Source organism: Leucopleurus acutus, assembly GCF_964270905.1.
Source record: "Leucopleurus acutus genome assembly, chromosome: 12".
Lineage (NCBI taxonomy): Eukaryota > Metazoa > Chordata > Mammalia > Artiodactyla > Delphinidae > Leucopleurus > Leucopleurus acutus.
This window is the reverse complement of record NC_139154.1, coordinates 55,582,095-55,606,704: the sequence shown is the minus strand read 5'-3', so window position 1 is coordinate 55,606,704 and position 24,610 is coordinate 55,582,095.

Genomic DNA, 24,610 nt, shown 5'->3' with positions numbered 1-24,610 from the left:
GAAAGCACCTTTTCCTACATCTGTAAATTGGTTGAACCACTTAGTAGTAATACTTCCTCTTTAGATTCTGTTGCCTTTTATGGTTTGCTTTAAATTGACCAGGAGGAGTATATTATAATTTGGTGGTGCCAAATGCTTCTAGTATTTCTCTTTTGATTTGATCATCTCCCTGTTTTGTTGGGTTTTATTTTGTAATGACTTGTACTTTCAATAAGTTGCTACATGTAAACTTAATTCTTGGCCAGCTCCCCTCTGGTGGACTGGTTTTGTTGGAAGCATGTCTGATGGCAGGACATCAAGTAGCACCTTCATGGTTAACAGGAGTTGGTTGGGCACAAAGCATAGAAGCAGAAATGCTCGAGTAACAGGCACTGAGGTTAATTTTAGGCATATAGTATTGATGCAGACAGCTACTGTCCATGGCACCGAAGAGAGACGAGCTGGTTATTTTTGGTAAAACCCTCACACAATTCATGAAGCAATGACAGAGAACCCCCAAAAGGCAGAAGTTACTGAGCTTAGTTAAGACTGTCTACCAGAAACATAGCTTTAGTGTGAGAAGCCCTCTGTTAACTTATCCAGTAACATATGGAATAGAATTTTTTTTAACCTTACACATTGAATTGGCCTTGAAGTTCCATGGCTGAATATTTTAAAATTTGCTATTGTTTTTGCATGAGGTTTTAGTTGCTTTCGAATTTATTTTATGAGATTGATTAATAGGGATTTCAAATCTTTAAATGTGGGGCTTTCCCTCTTTATTTTCCTCTTTTAAGCCCCATTTCTCTGATTACATATTGGGTTGATGGAAAGGTAATGCAATTGATAAAATTATGCTGTCAAATTCAAACAATATTAACTAGAATTTTTAGTATCTATGCAGCTGTAAAGCAAACATCTTTTATTTAAAATATTCCATGTTCGGTGTTTTTAGAAAGCTGCTTTGAGCTCTAGGTAATACCAAGGTGAATAAAATCTGTGCCCTTTGAGGGATACTTTTTTCCTAAAGGGTTTATCTGGCACATTTTATATAAATGAATCAAAGCATACAAGCCAATGTTTTATAATCAAAGTTTTAACTTGAATGTGTATTTTATAAAAAAATTGATATAAACATTTGGGGAGGGAAGACAGGTGATAATGGAATTACTGTCAAGAGAATGAACTTCACTCAATTATATGAACAAGTAAGCATGTTAAGTATATTCCACATTCATTAAAGTGGAAATAGATAGTGTTCAAACACGAGGGTACTGGTCCACGAATCATACAGTCACTTACTCCGTGACCAGCTTTTTATTCTCTTTATCTGTATCCTCCTGCCTGTTTCCAATTCATGCTATGAGAGCAGTTGTGGGCACACATTCCATGGAGAAATGATTGGGGAGAGGTTTTCTGTTTACAGTTGCCCTTGAATCTGCAGCTATTGCTGCTTCACCCTGACTCTAGTGATAATGTTTTATGAATTTCTTCAGAGTTCCTTGGGAACCTTATTGAGAAGTTGATTCTGAAGCCACTTGCTTCACTGGCTATGGCTTTGTTAGTCTGAACTTGAAAATATCTGACACAAATAAAACATTTGACAGTGATAGAGTAGGAAGTTTTTTTCATATCTACATTGCTAACCCTAAATTCCTTCCTTGTAATTTTTTCATACAGTTTTTTTAATGTCTTATTTTTATATCAGGATTTTCTCCTTCAGTACTTTTCATTCCTTAATGAAGTATATCTTGGAGTGGTTTATCCCGTTATGGATCCCTCTGCAATCACATTCACTTCGGATTACTGTAAATTAAATCATTTCTGAGCAGCATCTGTGAAAAGAGAAGCAATTCTAAATTTAAAAATATCTGGACTCCAAAATTGAAATCTGTGTGGTTAATGGAAGTGGGATGGCCACACACAGAGCATGTAGAAAATTCTTAATGAGAACACATCAAGGACAAATTTCAAGTCATGAACTAAAATGCTGACAGCTATCCATGCCAGAGCCCTGGGTAGAATATTTCAATGACTCCAGCTACCTTATAGAATAAAAATAAAGTATCTTGTCATGATGTGCGTGACAAGATATCTGTGCTCCAGCTCTGGACATCTCTTCTGTCATTACCTTTGAGAACTAGTTCCCTGTACACCAGGCTGTTTCATATTTCTGTTCTCCCTGTGCTATCTCTCTAGCTGGGAATGGACTTATCTTCCCATATTTTTCAGGCTAAATTTTACACCCATCAAATTTTCTTAGGTATGACCTTCTTAGAAAGCTTTCTCCGACATCCTATGCCTACTTCTTAAATGAATAGCGCACATCATATTGTGTGCAAGTTGTTTGCACATTCTGTTTCCATTTCATCTTTGTGTTCCTGGGAACAAACCCAGTACCTGACACAGAGTACATTTGGATATGTGTTTGTTGCAACATCAGAAACAGAACAACAAACATTATATTTATAATATTAATGAAGTAATTATATAAACTACTTAGTCTAGAACACTTGTTCAAAATGCTAATTACTATTAATATTGAGATATATATTATGACTCCCGCAAATTTTACTCCATCCAAACATATTTACAAGCAAGTCTTGAATATATTTGTTCTTTTATGCCTCTTTGGTTTTGCTATTATTTTTATTTTCCTATTTGAATCATAATTAGCAAGATTATGGCTTGATTCAGCCTTCTGGACTTAATTCAGAATCTGTTTCGTAAAGCATTCTCTGACAATCCAACCTGAGATAATCTTTCTATCTTTTTATTGTTATAGAAATTATCATGTTTATAATACATGTGAGAATTATTGAATTCATTCATGCAATCATCCAACAAATATTTATTGACCACTTACTGTGTGTAAGTCACTGTGTTAGTGGAGGTTTCCAAGGACTTTTTTGTGTGATGGTTTATAGGAGGAAATCTGCAGCCAGATTGTTTATATTTTCAACCAGGTTCCATCGGTTTCTAACTACTGACCTAGGGCAAATTACTTAAACCCTTTGAATCTCACAAATAGAATTGCTGAGAAGAGTATCTAGCACAAAGTAAGCACTAAATAAATGTTAATTATTATCAGTACTTTATTATTATGACTTACATGCTAGTAAGAGTCAATGACCTTAAACATTTATATAGTTAGTTTTTATTATTAATTTGTTTTAATATTTAAGAGAGAATTTAAAGAGCCTGAGAATATATCTGAGGCCCCAATTTGAGATTCAAAGATACTAAAGATGGGTGGAAACTTTTCATGCTGTTGAAATATTTTTGAAGATCCTAGGGAAAAATGGTGACTTCTAGGTAGTGAAAGAAAAGCATCCTGAGAGACTTTGACTTCCAGAAATGGCTAACTAGATGATTTGGACCAGTTATTGCAGTAATGATGACTAAAAGAACTGATCAAAAATCTATAAGATAGTAAGATATTACCAGACCAAGAAAAAAAGGAAGATAATAGCCAATGAGTTAAACCAGAGCTGTTCCTACCCAGAAACATTTTTCTAAAACAGATCAGAGCTAGGTCTCCATGAGAGATAACTAAAAGACAGGAATCAAAGTTCTCTGTCCACCAGGAGCAAAGCTGTCAGAGAATTGTCTGTTGTTCCCTCTCTTTGTCTGCCAATTCTAGGAAAGTTGTTATCAGACAAGTAGAACTTTGAGGTAAATTCCTAGAACTGAAGGGAAAAGATCAAAATTCAGTCCCCTCCAAAGATTGAAACCTTGTGTTAAATGGCCCCTATTCTGGGCAGGGATCCTAAAATGCTACACTGTAGAGTGGGGATAGGAATAGTATCCTGATCATCTAGGTATCACCCAAAATCCTGATGTCTTGGACATTAGCTTCCCAGGAACTTGGAAGAAAGATTAAAAAAATTAAATAAAATTATTTCTGACACAAGCTAATAAAACCCTAGCTCTCAAATTATTTCTAAAAAAGGCTTATTGAATAAATTATCCAGAAAGCAATTAAAGTTTATGAGGCACAGGAGGCAATAAAATATAAACTAAATGTCAGCAGAAATAATCACCCATGGAAACAAACTTATAAGGGCAAAAACATGGAAATTATCCAACAGAATATAACAGCGCTATGTTCATTATATTCTTAAAAATAAAACCTAAATGTAAAAAGTTTCGGCAAAACACTGGAGACCACGAAATATGATATTGCACATTTGAAAAGAATTCAACTAGAACTTATATCACTGAAAAATATAACATATTAAAATCTAACAGATGACGCTTATGGCAGATAAGATACAATTGAAGAGAGAATTAGTGAATAGGATGATAGGACAGAAGAAATTCAGAATGAAATGGAGAGTTGGAAAGACACAAATATAGTTGAGAGAGTAATCAATATAAATGATAAAATAAGAATGTCCAAAATTCATTCATCAGTTAGAGTTCCAGAAGAATGGAGAAAGAAAAATTAGGAGAAAGAAACATATGATGAGATAATTATATTGACAATTTTCTAAAACTGATTAATAAGACCAACAATTATCCAATGGGATAATTTAAAGGAAATTTACATTTAGACCCATACAGCCAAAGTGCAGAAAACCAAAGTGTGTATAACTTCCAGATTATGGAAAACATGGACTAGTACACACTAGTTGTGGTGGCTTTGCAAAACGTCAACTTGGCTAGGCTAAACTACATTTCCCAGAATTTCTATTCTGTAAATTTCTGGTTAGAGTGATCTACAGGAGAAATCTTGTGGAGGATTTGGAAGTCGGGAGTGAAGCAGCAGCCTTTCTGTAGCTATGTAGTTATGTAGCTACAGAAAGGCCACTGCTACAGAATGCTATAGAAAAGCCACTCTGTAGCATGTAACTCTATAACATGTAGAAAATACATGTTTTCCCTTACCTATTGACTTGAGTCAGTGGCCAAATCTGAAACTGCTCCTTCTTTCCTTGGATCCTTCTTTAGCTTCTCTGACTCCTGAGCCAGGGAAATGTGTGTTTAGCAATAGGACGAAGGTCCTTGGCTTCTACAGCAACCCATACTATCAAGGTTAAAGACAACAAAAACTGACCCAGGTTTCATTCTGTACTGTGGACTCCAGCTCATTCTTCTGGATTTCAGCTTGTTCTTGCTCTCCTCTACTTCCATATTTTCTTCCCAATTGCCTATCCTATGTATTTTCAGCTCTAGCATCAGATGTGAAAATGACAGCCTTACAGAGACTGCTTAACCACCTCCCATAATTGCATAAGGTCAAATTCGTGTAATAAATACCTTTAAATCCATCTTTATCATCACCATTCCTAGTGGTATTGTTTCCCTAATTGAACTCTGACTGACACACTAGTCATTTATGCTAAGTAAATGCAAGAAAAGAGAGAAAAATGAACATAGTACAATCATTACATATAGAAGCCAGATGGTAAGGTGGTAGGTATGAGCTCACATATACTAGTAATTATGTAACATGTAAATAGCCTAAATGCTCTCTATAAAAGACAAATATGGTTGAACTGGATTCAGAAACATAAAACTCAAGCTGTGTGGTGTTACAAGGAACACAAATGAAATATCTGAAAAAATAGAAAGTAATAAAATAAATTCAGAGAAAATAAGAGGAAAATAACAGTAAATAAAACAGCACAACTTATCACATATAATACATTTGTATAACTGAGATTTAAAAAAAGGATATTATTAGAAATGTTAAAGAAATTTCAAAGATAACATAAGGATGTTATGAAAACTTAATGCTAATATGTATTAATATTTAGATGAAATGGACACATTCCAAGAAAAATGCAACTTAACTTTGACACAATGAGAAATAAATATTATGAATCATATATTTTAAAGAAACCTTGATTTAAAATTCTTCACACACACACATACACACACACAGGCACCAGCAAATTCTACCAAATATTTTAGGAATAGGAAGAAATAATTCCAATTCTTATACAAATTTTTTCAGCATAAAACGGACAGAAATTTCTCAATCATATTTTGAAGGCAGTATGATCTTGGTTTTAAGACCTAGAAAATTTACAAAAATGAAAAATTATAGATAAATCTCATTCGTGAACATAGATATTAAAATCCTAAATAAAATATTAGTAATTAAAATCTGCCTATAGTTAAAAAGAATAATATTTCACAATTAAGTTAAATTCATTCCAGGGTACAGTGTTGGTTTTATATTAACATATGAAGTAATGTAATTCACCACATTAGCTGAACAAAGAAGAAAAATCATATGATTATCCCATTAGATGCAGAGCAAGCATTTGCTATAATTTAATATCTAGTTATGCTAGAAATTCATGAACTAGGGAAATGAGAGAACTGATTTAAGAAAACTTAGAGCAATCATCCTACTTATCAGAGAAACCTGAAAAGCATTTCCTTGGTGGTCAGAAAAGAGAAGGCTGCATGCTGTCATCCCGTACTTCCAATATTGCAGCAAAATAAATGCATAATTATTCTGAAAGAAGAATTAAAAATGTAAAGTAAAAACAAAAAACCTAAATAGCACTCTATGACTACTAGATTGGCAATTTTTTTAAAATTTGAAAACATCAAGTATAGGTAAAGATGTGGAGCAACAAAAACTTTCATAAATCGATGGTGGAAATATGAAATGGTAATAACTACTTTGGAATGCAGCTGGACACTATCTGGAAGATGCTTAAAACATTCATATTATGTGATTTGGCAGTTCCACTCCTATATGCACATAAGTCACCCAGGAAAAATTAGAAGATTGTTCATAGCAAGACTGTTCACTAGAGCTCCAAATTGGAAATACTCAAATTTCCATCAACATTAGAATGGGTAGACAAACTATTGTATATTCATCCAAAAATATTAGACTTCAATATATACAGATACATGCAAAAAAATGAATAATTATCATAATGTTGAATGAAAGAGCCAGGTATAAAATAACTATTTGATTCCATTTAACAAATTAACAAATTAAACCACGGTGTTTTTTTATGTTTATTTTTTTAATTTTAATTTTATATTGGATTTTATAGTTGATTTGCAATGTTGTGTTAGTTTCAGGTGTACAGCCAAGTGATTCAGTTATACATATACATATATCTATTCTTTTTCAAATTCTTTTCCCATTTAGTAAACCACAGTGTTTTGAGATGAACAATTTGATAGTAAAACCATAAGGGAAGGCAAATAAGTGAATTGCAGAATATTCAGTAACATTATTACCATTGAGGATAGGAAGGGCAATATTATCCAGAAGAAGAATTTTGGAGCTTCCAGATGCTGGCCATTTGTTAAGTTATTTGTCTTTTTGGATTTTCTGAATGTTTTGTTTACATATTATAATTTTAAAATAAGGCAATGCAGGAAGACAAAAGAAATAAAATGAATAACGATTGAGAAGGAAGAAATATAAATCTTAATATTAGGGGGCGATGTATGATTGTGTATGTAGAAAAATTTTCAAAATCTACAGATTCTCCAGCCCCTGGAGTGGCTATACGTGAAAGTGAAGAGGGAGGCAGGGGACAAGAACAGCAGAATTTCACTGAAGGGATTTAAATACATGAGTGATTTGATCAGTCTTGGATTTAGCTTGAAAAATGTTAATTTTAACTTGGCTTGAGGTGCTAAGGCTTTGCCTCTTAAATAGATATTAAATGCTTCTAGATTCTTTCTGGTTATAGTTCCAAGTATAGTGCCTTTTCCATGGTACAGCTTCAATAACTATTTGTGAATTGAATTTCCTAAGAAATTGGTCCTTTGTAAATACTGTATTTATCTGGACAAAATATTTTGTTTGGCATTGTAATACAGGTATAATGATAAGAGCCTCCTGAAAATTACTGAGATTATATTTGTAAGTTTTCCTGTTCTACACACAAATATAATTAGCATAGGTACTGTGTCTACATATCTAATGCAAAATGATGACTATAGATTAGTACCTTTGGCGGAATTCAGGCTAAATGTTATTTTAGCACAAAAAATAACCAACCAACCAACCAGCAAACCAAACTAACAAACAACACATCTCAAATGAAATTTTGCCTGAATTATTTGGAAAATTGTTTTATTCTTCATTTAATACTGCATATGTAGATACAGATTTGCTTGATTATAAAATGGTTTTGAATCAGTCCTCCAAGCACTCTCATCTAGGAAATGCCTTCAAATCAGTTATTTCCGAGCTAACATTTTAGCGTCAGTCTGGAGATTTTCTAAATAAGAGATGCATGAAAATTCATAGTAACTCAAGCCCTTATAGTGGTTTTTATAATGTACACATGTAAATATTATTAGAATGTTAATGAAGTATTAAAGCTGTGACCTCAAATAAAAATAATGCAAGAAGTATTCAGCCTAAATTAGCATTGCAATATTGTTTCAACACTCATTGAGCATTCCATTGAGGAAAACACTTTTAGCATTAGAAATTGTAACCATAATATTTAATAACAATACTCTTTGAGTTTGAAACCTCATCCATAAAGTTGCACTTTTACAATCTTTTTTTTTCCTTCTAATTTATTTTCCAGAGAGAAGGTAAGATAATTGCAGTAGAGAAAGGCTTACTAAATCAAATAATTGCCTTATGAAATTACAACTTAAAGTAACTCATAAAAAAGTATATATTTTTGCCAAATATTACTTAAAATTCTCCATTTAAAAACATATATAGTCACATCTAGTCTAGGTGCTGTATATAATGGTTTCATATTGCTACATTTCCTTCCTGGGCATTTAAAACAGCAGGTTACCAAAGAGAACTACACTGGAGAGTGGAGTTTTGTGATTCTGAAGAAGCATTAGCTGATTGCCTAAAGAAATACACAATAGATTTCTTGCAATACGATGCTGTGTATGAGTTTCCTGAGCTAAGTTTCTCCTTTCTGGGTAGTGGCTCTAGACAAGGAAAGTGAAATCTGACCATTCTATTTAGACTTCTGTCTAGAGGTATTGTAGGGGCTACAACCATCACTTTTTGATGTCATTTCCAGGTGTCTATAAGAATTTATTGGTAAGACTCAATGTTGGCACTCTATAGATTGGCATTCAAGGCTCTACACAATATGGTGTGACCTTTTTTTTCCAGTATTAATGTCCTCTCTTATTTGAAAGCTTCACTCCTACACATTTTTACCTATGCTTTCCTCCTAATGTACATTTGCTTATGTGCTTACACTTACAGAAATGTGAATATTCCTCCTATTTGCTTATAGGAGGTGATCCTACCCTTCTTCAAAGTTCAAAGTAAATTCTAACTTTCCTATGAAATATCTTCTGATAATTTCTTTCTGGAAAGAGTGAGTCTTAAGGTCCCCTGGCATTTTTTCCCCCTTTACTTTGAGCAGTCTCCATTTACAGTGTGACCTCATAAAATTTCTCTCTAATAGAAGCTAAAGTCCTTCGATGCAAAAACTGTCATCTTTCCTTTGGCCTTTGGCACAAAATCTTGTTCATGGCAAATACTCTTCCATCCTTACCTGACTTTCTTAAGATTCCAATCCTGATGTGAAGATTCCAGATGACACCAAAAAGTAATACTGGTGGATGCTTAATGTATCATTTGCATTCACTACTAGGTAAGGCTACAGTAACAGTTTCTAAATCTCACTGATTCAGAGCAGAGGTGAATTTCTTATTAATGGTGCTTGTAGACTACTGTGGCTCTGTTGGTCACAGATTAGTGTGGTCCTGTTGCCTTCATTCCAAAATCCAGGCTGAAGAAGCAGCCTCTAATCTTGACCTATCCATCTCGTGGCAGAGAAAAGAGCAAGAGTGCCAGCAAAAGAATGCAGTGGTTGGTAAAGCCTATGCTTAGAATAGGCAAATGTCTCTTCTGCTCATATTTCATTGGCCAAGGCAAGTCAAATGGCCCAGAATGACAATGGAACAAGAAAGTAGATGTGTCCACAGAGAGATGCTAAAGGCTCAGTGCAATCTGTGGGGCTGTATAATGCTGTCACTAGGAAGGGGGGCAGTTGTAGAGTCTACCTCATTTAGGATTCACAGTGCTATTCTTTTGTTATCTGCTTGTTTTGGGCCTTCGCCAATGTTGATCCTCATTTCTTCTCTAGTCTGATATTCATGTTGTCTATTTTTATTAGCTGTTGACATTTGAATCCATTTTAAACTCATATTCTATCTATCCATCTGGCTGTATTTCTGCTGTATGACCACAGGTAGAGTTCCCTATGTTTGGAGAATCTCTCACCTGTACACTGAACTCTTTATCAGTGATTATTGTGTAAACTACAGACAGTGTTAAAAAATATATATCGAATCATTCATTGGTTAACAATCAAATTATTGTTTAACCAGTGGCACTTATTTTTATTCTGTATTCAATGCTAAGGGACTCGAGGGTCCATCTTTAACATTTAACACTAAACTTAGAGCACCTGCTTTTGGCAAGGGTTACCTCTGGAAGTGTGGAGGGTGGGCAATTGTGAGATTCTAATTAAACCAAAGTAAGAGAAAGAGTTTTAGCCCACCACTGTTTTGGGAGGCTCTTTTCTAACAGAGCCTGAAAGAAAACTTACTCAAAACATATATTTGATAGCTCTTGTAAAAAATTTTCTGGACCCAGTGGTAAATTCTAGCTAGAATGACTTTCCCATATTTATAGTGGTAAAGGAAAACTCTGTGAGTTAAGCTAAATCCCTACTAGAATTTAAATTAGACAATTTTTTCTTGTTGTTGGCTAGGTTTTCATTGTCTTTGTGCAATTTAAAAATTTTTTATAACTTAGGTGCAATAGAAGTAATCTACACTCCTAGGAATAAAGGAAAGTGCTTATTTGGTCCAAAGCTATTATTAACTTCAGCTTTATGAGTTATAGGTTTACCTTTACCTTTCTGAACTTGTTTTTGCTTAGTAAGTGTTTCTAAACAATAAAACATTATGTAGTGTTGCATAAGATGGTGTGTTGGCATGTAATTTTACGTAGCGTCAACTTGTGTTCTTTCACATATCATTTACTCATGTTCTACAAATTTACATATTACAGTTTAAAAGCAAATAAGAACCTTATTATGAGCTGAACGTTGGAGATACAGTGGTGAGTAGAAACAGAAATGCATTCCTGGAACTTACAGTAGACTGAGGAAGTCAGCAATTAAAAATATGATCATAAAACAAATACATAATAAGAAATTTTGATAAATTTTCTAAAGGAAAGAAACAATCTCATGAAGGTGTACAACCAAGGAACCTCCTGTAGACTCAGGGATCAAAGAACTTTCTCCAAGAAAGAGATTATTGAGCTGAGGTCTAGAGGATGAATTGGAGTTCAGAAAGCAGTATGTGGGTTGGAATGAGGAAGACTTGTCACTCCAGGTACAGGGAACAGCATGTGAAAAGGCTCTGTGCCTGGTGGTTGTATGGTGATGTCTAGGAAATAAAAGGACAGGATTACTAAAAAACAGAATATTAGGGGCAAAGAATGTAGCATGAAGCTGAAAGATTGTCTTCCCAGTACAAACAGGGACTAGAGATTTCACTGAGGAGTCTGGTCATTATTCTAGGTGTGATGGGGAACCACTGAAGGATTTTAAGCAGGAATATAATCAGGTTACATTGAAGTTATTAGGTTTGCTTTAGCTTCAGGGTAAAAAATCTCTGAGACATGGTGGCATGGGCTAAGCAAATGGTGGGACATCGGTAAAGATGCTTATATAGTAGGTTAGGTGGGACTAGAGCATATGGAATGGGTATAGAGAGGAGCAAATAAATGAATTCAAGAGAAATTTAGGGACGATTCAAAGATGACTCTTCTATCCAGACTTGCTCAGTCAGATGACCAATAGTCTCATTTAGTGAGCTATGGAACACTAAAAGACAAGCAGATTTTAGTTTACACTGAAGGTTTTGTATTTGGCCTCAGTGATGTTAAGTTTGAGGTATTATTAAGATACCCAAGAGCAAAAGATGGGTAGGATGCTTAATATGAGTATCTAGTCTCAGAGGAGGGTCTTAGTTAGAGATATAAATTTGGAAGCCATTGAACTAGACCTTAGGGAGCTCCCATGTGTACAGTTCAGTTAGAGAATGATGAATTTGCAAAGAAGTCTGAACCATAGTAACCAGAGGGATAGAAGGCAAACCTGGAGAATGAAATATATTAGAAGCCAAATAAAGAGATCATTGAAAGAATAAGAGAAGAATTCTTAAGAATATCAAATGCTGCATAGAGATCAAGTGTTATTTGAATCAAAAATTTCATTGAGTTGAACAATTTGAAAGTCATTAATTTGATGAGAGTGGTTTTGATATGGTGAACAGATTGGAATAAAGAGTGGATGGGAGATAAGGAAACGGACACAGTGAAATTAGATAACTCAAGAGAGAAAAAAAACTTATTGTAGCTGGAGGGGAATATTTGGATCAAGGAATTTGGTCTCATTTCTTAAATGGTAAGAGAGTCTTGAGTATATTTAAATACTTATGGGAATAATTCATTTAATTATTATTAAGAGGGTAGAGAGAGGATACGTGATAGGATAAGCCAGTTGTTTCCAGAATGGGAAGCATGCAACCCAGAGGATGAAGAAGGTGTATTAGAAGCTAGCATATGTATATAATTCATATCTTTATGTCTAAATATAATATAAAATTGGAGTACATCCTTAAATTTATTTTTATTATATGACACACAATGCAAAATTTTCTTTATTTAGAGACTACATATATGAGGCTTCTGAGAAATCTGAAAGGAACAAAACTTTTTCAAAACTGAATAGTATTAAACATTTTTGTCTTCCTTTACCTTTTATCCCCTACCTAATATCTAGTCTACTTTTTTAAATTTCAAACTTCACTGCTCTTTGAATTGATAATTCCAATTTTCACATTGTTATTGGAAACCATATCTAATAAAGGTTTTAGTTATTCCCATGCACAGTATGGAAATTCTCATTTGCTGAGGTTTTGTTTCAAGAAAATGTATTGGCATGTATTTGAGAACACGTTTTATTGTCTCCTCTGTCATAAAGTCCAAACTAATCTACGTTTATGGATTTTTGACTGAAATGAAAGACCTTAAAATTAAACTATATTTAATATTAAAAAAATACTTTATTATGGGCTTTTTATACGTCAGTGTAAGCCATCTAAAACAGAGAATTAATGCTCAGCTACTATCTGTCCTACTTTCTTTATCCCAAATTCTTCCCTGAAAAATATGCAAGAAAATGACTTTACCTGATTTTACTCTTATTGCCCAACTTTTTTCTACATCATAAAAGCTGATCCTGCAGTCAGAAGCTCACTAAAAAAGCAGCTTTTGGTGATGTCAGACTCACTTTAGCTTTAAGGACGCACATAGGTTGAAAGTGAAGGGATGCAAAAAAAAAAAAGATAACATCTGGCCCCAGAGTGGTACATCTGTTACTATTGTTGAGCATACATTACATCATTTTCACCCAAACTCCATTATTTACATTAGGGTTTACTCTTGGTGTTGTGCATTCCACGGGTTTTGGCAAATGTATTATGACGTGTGTCTGCCATTGTGGTATCATCAGAAATAATTTCTCTGCCTTAAAATTCCACTGTGTTTTGTCTATTCATCCATCCCATCCCTCAGCCCCTGGCAACCAATGATCTTTTCAATGTCTCCATGGTTTTGCCTTTTCCAGAACATCATATAGTTGGAATTGTATAGTATGTAACCTTTTCAGATTGATTCCTTTCTCTTTATAACATGCATTTAATTTTTCTCCTTGTGTCAAAAAAAAAAAAAAATCCGGAACTGGGTAGTGGTTAAAGCAATAAAGCATATTTTACTCAAGAGCAATAACAATGATGGAAAAGAGATGTTAGTATAGAACTGGGCTCAGTTCTGAATTCAACATGGGCAAGTGGAGATTTATAGCAAAAGAATGAGGTAGGGGATCTTTTTTGTTCTGTGTCTTCTCCCTCACTCTCTTGTACACATACGTAGCCTTTATTAAAGAATTTTCACATTCTATGAAGTGAGGCTTTCTTAATGGAAATTTTAGATCCAATCTCGATCCTTAATGTTGCTATTGTTTTCTTATATAACTTTGGGTGAGGTTTTCAACTTCAAATTAATTATGGTTTTTTAGACTAATGGTAGACTATACACACACTCAACTTTGAATCATTCTTTATGGTAAATATACAAAGAAAACATATGTAATTTATATAATTAAATGATATGGACTTTAATAATGCTAATAATAGTGATAATTAAAGTGAAGTTTATGTTTTCTTTGGTAGAACACACATAATAAATTTCTACAAGATTGCTTCATTTACTTGTAATAGAAACAGTATAATAAAATTTGCAAATATGTGATTAGCTAAGAAGTGTCATTTTATGGATAATTTATCTCCAGCTATATTTTTCTGATATTTATATTTCAAACAGCATCTGCAGGGAAAAGAAAGAAGATGCTTTATTATTTGAATAACCTGTAGAAGATGATGAGTGGGAGCTTCTTTGCTAAATAATGAAAGAGGACTCTCAGATGGAGAAATAGGAAATGCAAAACAAGTGGTTATAAATGTGTACTTAGAGAATTTACAGAAGAAAATATGTGTAGGTGATGGCTAAACTGAATAACTTATGTTGATTAATTGTAAGTTGAGACACGTTTATTCTTAGGAGAAACACAGCTCATTAAGGCTGCCAAGTTGCAAACACCCAGCTCTGCCCCTCTTGGCAGTGGGCTCAGTGGAATAAAATGTAAATAGTGCCCTTTGTATTGGTGCTAATGCTGTGGTCCTGCAGCATTCTGTGTGTGACATGTTAAATTTAGAGCATTGTTAGTAACTCAGATATAATGCTTATAGATTTAAGAATTTCCCCTAAAGAAGGCCAAGGGGAAATCTCTGGAATCATATCTTCTAGGCATCAGGAAGTTCCATCTTACTTTCCTGGCTGAAAGCTGAAGTGTTGAATTAATGAGTAACTACCTGCCTGCATTTAGGGTTAAGGTTCTGTTATCTAAGAAATCTGATGAGATCTCACCATATGTTATAAGAAATTCCCTAAGATGTTCAAAAAGGAAGGCAATAGTTCAGTATATCTGAAAAAAAATTGGAACGTTTTTCCACGCATCTTTCTTCATCACCATATTGATAGATTTATCTGCACCAAACAAATTATTTGTGCAGGTGCAATGGTGGATATCTCCTAGAGCAGATTGATGATTTCAAAGTTCAATTATATGTCTGGCATTCAGTTGATTTGATAACAAATAGGGCAAGCTGCTCACATGAATGAAATTGTGTGTGCCCCTTCTATACAATGAAAGGGCTGAATAGATTTTCTGTGTAATAAAATTTTACTTTTGACTGTGTCAGTTTCAAATATACCAAAGGATGTTGTTTATATACTGTAATTCTTAGTATCTTCTCTTACTATGGAACTAGAGAAGAGTGGCTTAGATAAACTTTTTAAACTAATTAAAAAAAATGTTAAAGACTATTTAATTCATCATGATGTAGGTTTATGCTTAAGCCATTTAAAAAGACTGAGGCATAATGAGCTTTATAATAATGAGACAGGTAACAACGTTGAGAGTTGAAGGCGACCTTAGTAATTATCTAGATCTGTGCTGTCCACTACGGTAGCCACTACCACCTGTGACCATCAAGCACTTGAAATGTGACTAATCCAAATTGAAACATGCTGTAAGTGTAAAATACACATTAAAGATTGGTGTGAAGATATATGTAAACTATCTCAATAATAATTTCATATTGATTGTATATTGACATGGTAATAGTTTAGATACATTGGGTTAAATAAATTATATTAAAATTAATTTTATTTGTTCCTTTTTCAGTGTGGACTCTAGACAATTTAAAGCTACATATGTGGCTTACATGGCATTTCTATTAAAGGTCATTGCTCTAGATCATCCTTCTCAGTTGAAGTTTAGAAAACCACTACTAATTGACTAGATCCCCTAATTTCTAGTTCAATGATATTCTCACTGTACTGCCTTTGTGCAGGGTTCAATAGGTTTAATATACATTATTTATTTCATCTGGTTTTTATAGCAATCTCTTGAGAAATATGGATTAGGAAATAATCTCCAATTTACAGAGTAGGCACAGAAGTTTAAGTGGTTTGGTGAATGTAGTGTGTCTAATAAATGGGAAACATGGCTCTGGACCTAAACTATGACTCCTAGATCATGTACTTTATTACCAGTCATTACAAGTGCAGGGGTCACCGTAGGTGGAACAACCAGTTTTTTTTTTTGAACGTGGCATAGGTGAGAAATTAGTAAAAGAGCATCCAGCAATACTTTAAAGTCCCTATGTTTTTAAAGGCACTATCAGTCGTTTTGGTTACATTATAAAATCTAGGAGAGGTGAAAAGTTACACTCCATCCACATTTCAACAAATTAATTGATAAAACTTTCAAAATATCTTTGAGCATAACATGGTAAAATGTGAATTATTTGATTAAAAATCTGAATATCTTGCCTCTCTTTAAAAGAGAGCATCTGCCAATATCGGATTAGCATAATTATATGAGTAATTGCCCGTAACAGAGTGACTGATGTCCTCCATGCACATTCTAGTTTGACACCCTCCCCACTACTCCCTGTTGTGCTAGAACTGTTCTGCTTCATTGTCTGCCTGATCCTATAGGTGTTTGGGTTTGTGGTCTCTAGGCTTAATGCTCTCAAAGTTACCTTCTAACTTTCAGTTAACTCCCAGTGCCTATCCATCTGTGACCCACAATTATCTAACTGGTTTGTAAGGCTCATAATTAAAAGGTATTCAACAGCTAGTTAGATGATACTGTCACTTTTTTTCACATAGTGTGTATAAACTAATGTGCTTTCTCCAGCTTCAGATTTATTATCTTTATGTGTTGCTGAATGTGTTATACTTACAACATTATTATGCTTATTAATGCTATTTATACTCTTCCTCCGATGCTGTGTTTTTAATATATTTCATTCTACTGAACAATACATAGCTCCCTACTGACCATTTTATAAAAGTGATGTACCTTAGCTTGGCTCCCAAGGTTCCACATGAATAGTCCTCAACTTAATGTTCTTCCTTGTTTTCTCATTATACTCTGACACAAAGATTTGACTCTGACCAGATAAGGCTTTTTCCTGTCACTCCCAGTTGAGCGGTGGTATAGTGCTGTGGTTTCCAAATGCCAGTCAGTGCCTTTCTCACTATGTGTGAAAGTCTTATTCAAATACAGACAGAGTTCTCTGTCATTATCCCAGATGTACTGAATAAAAATCATCAAGGATGGGATTATGTCTATTGTATAGCATAGTGCTTACCAGTTACCCTGAAACCAAAAACATCAATATATTTGAATCTTGCCTTCTATATTTCTTAACTGTGTGACCTGGGTAAATCACTTAGCTCTTGATGCCCCCCCCCCCCCACCGCCACTTTCCTAATCTGTAATCTGTAGTAATAGTGCCTACCTTAAATGGTTGTTAAGTAGATTCAATGAGATAACATTTGGAGAGTGTTTATAACAGTTTAGGCATAGTAAGCACTACCTAAGTGTGTGTTAACTAGATAAATCAGAAGTTTCTCCATATGGTTTTGGCACCAATAAGGTTTAAGAACCAGTGGGATGGAACAAAGAAGGCACTGAAATGCTTGGCCCATTTCTCAATGAAGATCTGTCCTCTTTCTACTTCTAGTTATACTCAGTGGAAGTAGTGCCATCCCCAGGGGATGCTTTGGCAAATATGAGGAGAAACTTTGAGTTGTCACATGATTGGACAGGGTAGTGAGCAGGAAGATATTAGACATCCTTCAGGGTGAGGACAGTCTTGCACAATAAAGAATTGTCCCTAATCCTCACCATATTTGACTAGCCACTGGTAATTCATGTAAATGAAAAGCCTGTTTCTAATTATTTGAGACCGGAATTTAACTCTTTTACATAGAGGAAACAAGTGTTTTTGTACAGTTCTGATACACACTAAATTTTTACATGAGTGTAACCCACAATATAAACCAAGGGAAGATTTATTTTCCTTTGGAATTTGACCAAGAGTTGGTCACCACTGTGGAAAACCACTCTTCAAACAGCCATGTCTCTCCTGATTTTCAAGTCACTGACACATTTGTAGTTGTCACATATAGGACCAGCATCTGACTCTATCTCATTTTGTCTGCTAGTGTACATGTGCTTGATTTTATATTTTGAAATATATATTTGATTATAAATTATTTTTGCTGTATCCTCCCTTATGTTGCAGATAAGGCATTGTATAAATTTCTCTGAAATTATGTGTATTGGAAGAGTTTATCATCTATTAATTTTATTTCAGGACAGTGAGGGCTATCATACAATATTTCTTATAAAACGAGGCATGATGTCTTAAAGGCTTGTGACTCAAAGTTCAGATCCTGAAGGAATTTCTTAATCAATCTTGCTTAGTACTAAATAAGATTGCATTCTTTCAGAATTCACATAAGGGTTATGCTAAATTAATACATGCTTATTTCAGGCTATTTTAGGATACTTTGACACTTTTAATGGGAATGTATGTTCTGCCTCACCCAGTAGATTTTTACATTCTTCAAGGAAAGAAAATGTTGCCTTGATTCCTTTTGTATCTCTTCACAGCAGGCATTCAGTAAGTGGTGTTGACAGCCTGACTTGAGTTTAAAGAGAAGCAGGAAAATTCAGAGAGTAGAGTCAGAAGTTTAAAATAAATTGAAAGAAGTGCCTGAGAAATGTTAGTTCACCAGAAGAAAATCAGCAAAGGTAAAGGAAACAGAAACAGAGAATGCTTTTAGGGGCAACGTTAGGGAATGTGATGTTGAGGCAGCTGGAAAATTCAGCTGTTATAAATATATGCAGGTGTGCCCTATCTTATGAAAACCCAGTACAAGCACTGAACATTAAAAAAAAAAAAAGTAAATTAGAGGGGTTTTTTTGTGTGTGGGGGACGGGAGAGGGAGAACATCAGTCACACAAGAGTTATGATTGGGCATCTGCTATGTGTTGACAACTTTACATTAGCAAGTATAGATTCTTTTTACCAGCTTTAAGTAAATCCACTTAAAATGGACTTAACTACATTCAAAGTAGGGTCCAGTTTACAACTCATTCATTTTATTCAAGCTTTTTCATAGCACATGATTCCAAATTAAATGGATGACAGTGTTGAATAAAGCTAGGTAATGATTTTATTGGTGGGCCTGATAATCAGGAAAGATCAATTTTACTATAGTAAACAGACACCATAATAAACTTCATGATTTCATCTCAAACAGGTATTTAGGCGAAACCACAAACAGAGAGAGAATAAACACATTGTAGATTATTTCGGTTGAAAGCAGATGAGGAGCTTTGTGGCATAAGTTGAGATGGAATATTTACTTTGATGATTGACAATGAATACAAGTAGAAGGCAACCTGACTACATCCATAAAGATGATAAAGGTTTGCAGATGTGTGCAATAAGATGTGTTACTGAGGACCCTGCTTGTTTCCTAACATCATCATTAAGTTAGAAACTCTTCAAATGACCTATAGATCATACAAACACACACACAGAGATATAAACATATGGATATTTAAAATACACATATAGCAGTCATTATCTTAAAAATGAAGCAAGAAGAAAATGTAGGAAGTAAACTTTCAGTTCAATATGGCTTCCTAAATACATGATTTACTTTTCCTACCAGCTCAAATCTCACTGAAACATACAGAAAAGAAAATGGGATAGAAAGGAATTTAGAAAGCTGGGCAAGAACCATCAGAAAATCAGAACAGTGATGCATTTTTTTTTTTTTTAAGAAATAGAACATGTGATATCAGGCTGATGATGAAATGAAAGATTGATGAAAAGTGCTACTGGGGAAGAAGAGGTGCTTTCCAAACTACTTTTTTTTTTTCCCTAGAGGTAGTAGGTTTTAGAGAGGGAGGCCATATGAGGTTTGCTTGGTAATTAAAGGGCTGTGACATAGTCATGCCAGTTGTATTAATCAGGTTCTTAACTGTAAGCAAAAAATGCCTACTCTGGGTGAAGCAGATAAGGGCTTGGGTGGCTCAAGAACTGCAGGAAGGCTGGAGAATTAGACTGAAGGCTGGGCTGCCAGGAGCAGCAACCAAATCCAAGCCACAGATGTGGTCTTATTATGGAATTTCTCATCCTTCATTCAGGTGAAATCACAATGATTTGCCATTGAGCCACTTCTGTTCTATGACACTCAGGCATGGGCACAGGTTTTTGCTTTTAGAGCATCAGATCCGGCACAGATGCATTTTGATTGGCAGAGCTTATGTCAGATAACTAGAAAATCAGATCCCTACAGTCTCAGATTTTATAGAGGGATGCATTCTTTGCCTCCGCAAGACTCATTGAGTGGAAACGTCTAACATAGGAGTTCAGATGCTAGGTGAAGCAAAACAAACGACAAATGTCCATTCATTAATCTTTCCCATGCTTTCCTAATTTTGGCCTCAGGGTGGGGTGGGGGCATGAATAAGGCATTCTAATTTAGACATTCTCACAAGAGATTATAAGAGTTATGGAGTTGGTATGGAGAAAGTTTCCAGATAACTTATGCTTACCATGAAGAACGGGAGCCTCCCCTTCCCGGGCAGACAAAATATTCTCATGCACTTACAAAATGCTAAACCAGCCACAAGTTCTGCCTTGTACCCCACTGCATAGCCTCTGGAGATAGGACTCCTAAATCAGAACATTTTTTCATGTTTTTTAATGTTTTTTAATGTTTCTGAGATGATATTTTAAACATTGGAACATTCAGTAAGAGCTACCAGGCATGTAAGGAAACCTAAGAGAAATAAATTCAACAAAATTAAGAAATAATCATAGACAAAAAGTTCAACATAGGAAAAGAAGAAAATTTAAGCATACTTAGTATTCTCTGTGAGAGAATAAAATAACAGACTTCAGTGAAAAAGAAAATTTGAAGTCTTGGGAATTAAAAAAACATGATAATGAAATTAAAAAGGAAACAGAGGGATTAAATAGAAAGGATACAGCTAAAATTAAATTACATCATGCATTGGAAGATTGATCCAAGTGATTCTTTAACTTTATTTAACTGATAAATACAATTGTATATATTGAAATTATACAATGTAATGATTTGATATACATATACAATTGTATATGTATGATTGTAGAATGATTATCAAAATCCAGATAATTCACATGTCCATCACCTTACATAAGTAACTCTTTTTCCTTACTATATTCTTGTGTGCATATGACTACTTAAGACTTATTCTCAGCAAGTTTCAAGTTTACAATACTGTATTATTAACTATAGTTACCATGCTGTACACTAGATCCTCAGAACTTATTCTTCTTACAACTGAAAATTTGTGCTCTTTGACCCACATCACTCGATTTCTGTCCCCCACCTCATGTGATTCTTATAGAATGTGGTAAAAAGGATGAACATGTATTAAAAGTGAGAAAAAACAGAAATAGGATTTATCTAGGAAGTCTGTATCAGTTAGGATTGACCTTAATTGCAAGTAAGAGAACAAAAATAATTGTGACTTTAAAAAAATAAGCTTTTTATTGGTCGTGTAAAAGTCCACAGGGAGGCCACCCAGAGATTTGCTCTTCAGGGACCCAGACTCTAATCCAATCTAGAATGTTGGCCAGGATAGCCATATTCCAGGCATTAGGATGAAGGAAGGGACAAAAAAGAGAAGTTCCACCACACCCAACTGAATCTTGTACTGCAACGTTTCCTACAATTTCTCTTAATCCTCCTCCTACCTCTTCACAATAATACACAAGCTGCAACCTCTCTGTTGCCCCTGTACACAAGTCAGGTCCTTTTCAAAGTAAAATACCCTTTTTATTTATATATTTTAACATGTGTAACTATTTAACATGTGTAAAACGGTTCTACCAAATTCATTAGATCCTTATCTTTCTTTTTTCATTGTTTCACTGAGGAAGTTTTAGAGTAGTGTGCCTCTAGCCTCATTGTTTTTCTTTTTTTTTTGCATAAGACCTTTGGTTTATTTATTGATGTATTTTAACATCTTTATTGGAGTATAATTGCTTTACAATGGTGTGTTAGTTTCTGCTTCATAACAAAGTGTATCAGCTATACATAAATATATATCCCCATATCTCCTCCCCTCTTGCGTCTCCGTTCCACCCTCCCTATTCCACCCCTCTAGTTGGTCACAAAGCACCGAGCTGATCTCCCCATGCTATGTGGCTGCTTTCCACTAGCTAACTGTTTTACATTTGGTAGTGTATATATGTCCATGCCACTCTCTCACTTCATCCCAGCTTACCCTTCCCCTGCCCTGTGTCCATAAGTCCATTCTCTATGTCTCCGTTTTTATTCCTGTCCTGCCCCTGGGTTCATCTTTTTTTTTTCTTAACATCTTTATTGGAGTATAATTGCTTTAAAATGGTGTGGTAGTTTCTGCTTTATAACAAAGTGAATCGGTTAGATATATACATATTGCCCCATATCTCTTCCCTCTTTCATCTCCCTCCCTCCCACCCTCCCTATCCCTCCCCTCTAATGTGGTCACAAAGCACCGAGCTGATCTCCCTGTGCTATGCGGCTGCTTCCCACTGGCTATCTATTTTACATTTGGTAGTGTATATATGTCCATGCCACTCTCTCAATTTGTCCCAGCTTACCCTTCCCCCTCCCCATATCCTCAAGTCCATTCTCTAGTAGGTCTGTGTCTTTATTCCGGTCTTGCCCCTAAGTTCTCCATGACTATTTTTTTTCTTTACTTTTAGATTCCATATATATGTGTTAGCATACGGTATTTGTTTTTCTCTTTCTGACTTACTTCACTCTGTATGACAGACTCTAGGTCTGTCCATCTCATTACAAATAACTCAATTTCGTTTCCTTTTATGCTGAGTAATATTCCATTGTATATATGTGCCACATCTTCTTTATCCATTCATCTGTTGATGGACACTTAGGTTGCTTCCATGTCCTGGCTATTGTAAATAGAGCTGCAATGAACATATTGGTACATGACTCTTTTTGAATTATGGTTTTCTCAGAGTATATGCCCAGTAGTGGGATTGCTGGGTCGTATGGTAGTTCTATTTTTAGTTTTTAAAGGAACCTCCATACTGTTCTCCATAGTGGATGTATCAGTTTACATTGCTACCAACAGTGCAAGAGGGTTCGTTTTTCTCCACACCCTCTCCAGCATTTATTGTTTGTAGATTTTTTGATGATGGCCATTCTGACTGGTGTGAGGTGATACCTCATTGTAGTTTTGATTTGCATTTCTCTAATGATTAGTGATGTTGAGCATCCTTTCATGTGTTTGTTGGCAATCTGTATATCTTCTTTGGAGAAATGTCTATTTAGGGCTTCTGCCCATTTTTGGATTGGGTTGTTTGTTTTTGTGATATTGAGCTGCATGAGCTGCTTGTAAATTTTGGATATTAATCCTCTGTCAGTTGCTTCATTTGCAAATATCTTCTCCCATTCTGAGGGTTGTCTTTTCGTCTTGTTTATGTTTTCCTTTGCTGTGTATAAGCTTTGAAGTTTCATTAGGTCCCATTTGTTTCTTTTTGTTTTTATTTCCATTTCTCTAGGAGGGGGGTCAAAAGGGTCTTGCTGTGATTTATGTCACAGAGTGTTCTGCCTTTGTTTTCCTCTAAGAGTTTTATAGTGTCAGGCCTTACATTTAGATCTTTAATCCATTTTGAGTTTATTTTTGTGTATGGTGTTAGGGAGTGTTCTAATTTCATTCTTTTACATGTAGCTGTCCAGTTTTCCCAGCACCGCGTATTGAAGAGTCTGTCTTTTCTCCACTGTATATTCTTGCCTCCTTTATCAATGATAAGTTGACCATATGTGCGTGGGTTTATCTCTGGGCTTTCTAACCTGTTCCATTGATCTATATTTCTGTTTTTGTGGCAGTACCATACTGTCTTGATTACTGTAGCTTTGTAGTGTAGTCTGAAGTCAGGGAGCCTGATTCCTTCAGCTCCGTTTTTCTTTCTCAAGATTGCTTTGGCTGTTCGGGGTCTTTTGTGTTTCCATACAAATTGTGAAATTTTTTGTTCTAGTTCTGTGAAAAATGCCACTGGTAGTTTGATAGAGATTGCATTGAATCTGTAGATTGCTTTTGGTAGTAGAGTCATTTTCACAATGTTGATTCTTCCAATCCCAGAAACATGGTATATCTCTCCATCTATTTGTATCATGTTTAATTTCTTTCATCAGTGTCTTATAATTTTCTGCATACAGGTCTTTTGTCTCCTTAGGTAGGTTTATTCCTAGATATTTTATTCTTTTTGTTGCAGTGGTAATTGGGAATATTTCCTTAATTTCACTTTCAGATTTTTCATCATTAGTGTATAGGAATGCAAGAGATTCCTGTGCATTAATTTTATATCCTGCTACTTTACCAAATTCATTGATTCACGCTAGTAGTTTTCTGGTAGCTCTTTAGGATTCTCTATGTATAGTATCATGTCATCTGCAAACAGTGACAGCTTTACTTCTTCTTTTCCGATTTGGATTCTTTTTATTTCTTCTTCTTCTCTGATTGCTGTGGCTAAAACTTCCAAAACGATGTTGAATAATAGTCTTGAGAAAGGGTAACCTTGTCTTATTCCTGATCTTGGTGGAAATGGTTTCAGTTTTTCACCATTG